Raw genomic sequence first — 5,740 nt, 5'->3', positions numbered from 1 at the left:
GCCAGGCGGGAGGGGGCGGGACCTCCGCTCTCGGAGGACCAAGTGCCTCCTCCCGCCAACTTCCTTCCTCTCTAGGAAGCTGCCTCCAAGCATCGGTGCATTTAACCCTTTGTAGTCCAAGCCGCAACAAAATAGAAAAATTCTTTCCGGTAGCACCTTAAGAGACCAACTGAGTTTGTTCTTGGTATGAGCTTTCATGTGCATGCACACTTCTTCAGATACACTGAAACAGAAGTCACCAGATCCTTAAATATAGTGAGGGAGTGGGGAGGGGTATTACTCAGAGGGTGGTGGGAATGGGTGATCAGCTGATAGGTGTGGAAAACCTGTTGACGACTCTTAACGGCTGCAATTAGTCTCGCAGGGAAAGGCAAGGGGTGAGATGGCTAAAGATGGCTATGTTATGTATAATGAGATAAGAATCCAATGTCTTTGTTCAGACCAGGTTTCTCCATGGTTTTAAGCTTGGTGATTAGTTGCAATTCAGTCACTTAGGTTTGGTGATTACGGTAGTTGCAATTCAGCAAAGGAGAAGTTTGCCATGGGTTTGTCCTCTTTTAAAGCTGCCCAGGTGGTTGGCCCTTGTTGCTGCTCCTTGGGGAGCGAGTTCCAATTGCGTACATCTTCCCTGATATAACATAGCCATTGTGGCTAGTGGCCCCTGGTTACCTTATCCCCCATGGGGGGGGTTGAGGGTCACCTGCAGCTCTGTGTGGGTCTCCTTCCCCCAAATTGCACAACCAAGAGATGGAAAAACTCACCAGACCACCATCCCCTGTTCCCTGGCAAAGGCCAAAAGATCTCTGGTCCTGATGCAGGTTGCTGCAGGCAGAAACAAGAACCGGCTCCAAGTTTGCAAAATCCCAGGGTTTGCTCTCTGCGTCAAAGCTCCAGCTCCTCTCCGAAGATAATTTATTTTGCAAAGCAGGGTTGCAAGATGCCTTTGCTCGTTCCCTCCCTCTCTCTTTCTGGAGGAGCCCCTCCCTCTCCCCTTTCCCAAATGCCTTTCCTCTCTAGCATCCCACCGCTTCTCAGTGCATTTAACCCCTTCAGAGAGCAGGCAGCAATAATATTATTATTATTAATAAAAAATATCTCCCTGTACCAGGGGGAATCTTCAAGGCTGCATTGCAAGCGCACTTCCCTGGGTTTGAGCCCCTTGGGCACAGGGGAGACCCGCTTCTGTGGGAGCAGGACATAAGGCTGGGTTTGCAAAGCAGGATCCGAGGAAACATATTGTGGGTTTTTTAAAAGGAATAATTACTTAATAAATAACATGGGCTCTGTTGTGACTAAGCTAGCAGGAAGCCGGCAGATAAGGCTGCCGGATAGAGCTGCCTTGGAAAGTGACGGAATCGCCTTCGTCGGAGGTTTTTATACAAAGGTTTTTATACCTCTGCCAGGGGTTCATAGAATGGTTGAGTCAGAAGGGACCCTGAGGGTCATCCAGACCAATCCCACTGCAATTCAGGAATTGCTTTGCCCAGTGTGAGGCGCGAACCAGAAGATTAAGGACACAGCGACATTAGTAAAAAAAAAAAAAAAAAGCGCTTTGAATGCGTTATAAACATGCAACACCAGATGGCGCTGGAGAGCAAAAAAATCTTTGCGATTTTACATAGGGTTTTAATTTTTTTTGTTATAACAATTTAATTTCTGACTTATTTATAGCGTTTCCCCCTTGTGTATAGAACCGCATTAAGAGTTTCTTGCTCCACTGACTGAGCCATTCTATTTTTTAAAAAAGTTTTTTATAAAAAAAACTTTCGTTTTCAAACAGCTTATTTCACGAACAACTCGGAACTCGAATGACGCAAACCCGGAAGTAGGTGTTCCGGTTTGCAAACTTTGCATTGGAAGCTGAACGTCCAGCATGGCTTCTGCGGCTTCCGATTGGCTAAAGGACACTCCTGCAGCCAATCAGAAGCTGCGCCTTGGTTTCTAAACGTTTCGGAAGTCAAATGGACTTCCAGAACGCATTCTATTTGAAAACCAAGGTATGACTATACTTTTCAGGTTTATACATTTCATCAATTTTACAATCATTTTAACATTTCAAAGTTTGACTTCCTTCCCCCCTTTTCTGTGGTTCCTTAAATTTATTTTTTAATATCTTCTGCATATTCAAATTTGCTCATTTATTTATCATATATATATATATACTCTTATATAGTTGCATACATACAACATAACGCAGTAAATTATATTTTTAAAAATAAGTATCAAACAAAATACTAAACATTAAGTAGAACATAAAAAGTAAAAATGAAAAAAAAACATGCAAAATAAAATATAAAAATGTAATGCAATGTATAAATGGGAAAAACCCAAAATATGAATAACAAATCAAAAATGGAATTAAAATGGAAAAAATATTTTTAAAAACCCAAAATAGTATGATATATGAAAAAAAATACAATACAGTATGACTAATTAAAAATTGAATAGAATGGTAAAGTTGGAAGGGATCACGAGGGTCATCTAGTCCGACCCCCTGCAATGCAGAATAAAATAAAAAATTCCTTCCAGTAGCACCTTAGAGACCAACTAAGTTTGTTCTTGGTATGAACTTTCGTGTGCATGCACACTTCTTCAATGTATGCAAATGCACACTTTTTCAATGCAGGAATTGTTTCGCTCAAGGTAGGACTCGAACCCACAACCCTGAGATGAAGAGCTTCATGCTTTCCCGACTGAGTTCCTAATAGATAGCAGTGTCATGAAAAATGAAACAAATATTAAAAAGCGAAAAATTCCCATTGAGGCTATGAATGCCATAAATAGGGGGAGTTACAGGTAGGTAGCCGTGTTGGTCTGCCATAGTCAAAACAAAATAAAATAAAAAATTCCTTCCAGTAGCACCTTAGAGACCAACTAAGTTTGTTCTTGGTATGAGCTTTCGTGTGCATGCAGCTCATACCAAGAACAAACTTAGTTGGTCCCTAAGGTGCTACTGGAAGGAATTTTTTATTTTATTTTGTTTTGATAAATGGGGGGGGGGGGGAGAGAGAGAGAGAGAGAGAGATGCACAAAGAGTTAAGGCAGAAAGAGGCTGCTATTCCTAGCAAGGACGCTACAACACGGGATGCTTTTCAACGCAGCTGCCCCTCTGCCCCCTCGCCCGGAAAAGTGTGCGTGTGCACGCGTTGCGCGCCTGGTTTGGTGCACGGAGATTCCCGGGGAGGAAGCGGGGCTCGGGGGAGGGGGGACTGGGTGCGGGGGGGGCGCTAATTAGCGAAAGAGACAATCAAGGGGTTCCTCCCCCGCTCCCAGCATCTAGATGGGCACCTATTGTTAGGGGAGGGTCGTGTGTTCCCGTTTGGGGAGGAGAGTAGTGGGGAGGGGGGGGGAAGCTCCTTTGCAGATTTCTGCACAGCAAACCGCCGCTGAAAAGGTGCGCCAGACGACTATGCTGCCATATTATTATTGTTATTAGAAGAATTCATTTGAAAAGGTTGGAATAGGCAATGCCGCTATATATTATCATGTTGATGCTGTACGTCTACCGTCGTTTTATTTGACGGCTGCGCCGCCGTATGATCATATTTATCCCTGCATGTGATTTGATTTTACAAATTCATTCACACAAATAATATTCTTGCACGTATTAGAATTTTTTGCACAAGATTCTTCCGAATCTTGGGACTCCCCATTTTTAGCTGCATATTTTAAGTCAATCCAATTTACAGTTTGTATCCAAATCATATTTATTCTTCCGGAGACAAGTATTATTGCTTGAAAAGGTGCTGTGTTGTTGTTGTTGTTATTTATGAATGATAATCATCCCTATTGTCCTGGCCTCAAATGATGAGTTGTCAAGGAGAAGGAGAAGAACTGATTTGTGTTGACATCACAAACTGCGGCGGCTTGAAAGGGGAAGAGCAACACAATGCACAGAACATGTCCTGCCTTATCTAGTGACATGTTCCAGTCACAGGTAGGTAGCCGTGTTGGTCTGCCATGTTGTTGTTCAGTCGTTCAGTCGTGTCCGACTCTTCGTGACCCCATGGACCAGAGCACGCCAGGCACGCCTATCCTTCACTGCCTTTCGCAGTTTGGCCAAACTCATGTTAGTAGCTTCGAGAACACTGTCCAACCATCTCATCCTCTGTCTTCCCCTTCTCCTTGTGCCCTCCATCTTTCCCAACATCAGGGTCTTTTCCAGGGAGTCTTCTCTTCTCATGAGGTGGCCAAAGTACTGGAGCCTCAACTTCAGGATCTGTCCTTCCAGTGAGCACTCAGGGCTGATTTCTTTAAGAATGGATAGGTTTGATCTTCTTGCAGTCCATGGGACTCTCAAGAGTCTCCTCCAGCACCATCATTCAAAAGCATCAATTCTTCGGCGATCAGCCTTCTTGATGGTCCAGCTCTCACTTCCGTACATTACTACTGGGAAAACCATAGTTTTAACTATACAGACCTTTGTCGGCAAGGTAATATCTTTGCTTTTTAAGATGCTGTCTAGGTTTGTCATTGCTTTCCTCCCAAGAAGCAGGCGTCTTCTAATTTTGTGACTGCTGTCACCATCTGCAGTGATCATGGAGCCCAAGAAAGTCTCTCACTGCCTCCATTTCTTCCCCTTCTATTTGCCAGGAGGTGATGGGACCAGTGGCCATAATCTTAGTTTTTTTGATGTTGAGCTTCAGACCATATTTTGCGCTCTCCTCTTTCACCCTCATTAAAAGAAAATCGAAAATTCTTTCTAGTAGCACCTTAGAGACCAACTGAGTTTGTTCCTGGTATGAGCTTTCGTGTGCATGCACACTTCTTCAGATACCTCATTAAAAGGTTCCTTAATTCCTCCTCACTTTCTGCCATCAAGGTTGTGTCGTCAGCATATCTGAGGTTGTTGATATTTTTTCCGGCAATGTTAATTCCGGTTTGCCATAGTCAAAACAAAATAAAAATAATTTTAAAAAGTAATTTAAAAAATCCTGTTTTACAGGTTTGGGCAACTAGGTGGCATGGTGGCACCACTAACCAGCATCTTTGGGGCCTTTGCCATGATGTTAGCGGAGCCTCTTCTGCCCTGCGCCTTGGCTCCTTATTTAGGAGGCAACAACGCTGTGATTATAATTACTGGATGACCCTCAGGGCCCCTTTCGACCCTGGGAACTTTAGCGCAACAAGGAGAGAACAGGGGATGCCCTAAAACCATAGCTGTCAAGTTTCGGATTTGAAAATAAGGGATCAGCAGTCTCACCTATCCCGGGGACAGTCACATGTCAGTGGTGGGCGGAGCCAGAAGCAAAAGTGGGCGGAGCAGCAATGTAAACTCCAAGCGGGCTCGGGCTCGGAGCGGAGCCAGCAAAGAGAAGGGCAGCCATGTGCTCCGCGCAATGGAGCCCCATCGTCTTGTCTGATCCCATCAAAACAGGACAGGAAGCAGCAGCTGCTCAAAGGCAGCCAGGCTCCGCCCGCCAGCTAACCCTATTGGCTGGCTGAGGGGCTCGGCGGCAAAGGATAGGGGCTGATGCAGGGGGAGGAATACACCCCCCCTGTAAGCACGCGAAACGGCTCCCACTTGCTTTGAGGGCTGAGGCTTTTCTCTCCAAGTAGTCGAGGTCTTCCCACCCAGTCCCTGGCCAGCAGGGGAGGAGCTGCTTCCATTAAAAACGGGAAATTTAAGGGAAATAAAAAATAAGGGAGAGCAGCGGGAAACTGCTTGAAATAAGGGAGAATCCCGGGGGAAACGGGATACTTGACAGCACTACCTAAAACTCTGAGCACCGTTAACAAG

The sequence above is a fragment of the Lacerta agilis genome, chromosome 2 (assembly GCF_009819535.1).
Source record: "Lacerta agilis isolate rLacAgi1 chromosome 2, rLacAgi1.pri, whole genome shotgun sequence".
Lineage (NCBI taxonomy): Eukaryota > Metazoa > Chordata > Lepidosauria > Squamata > Lacertidae > Lacerta > Lacerta agilis.
Note: the sequence above shows the minus strand (reverse complement) of the source record.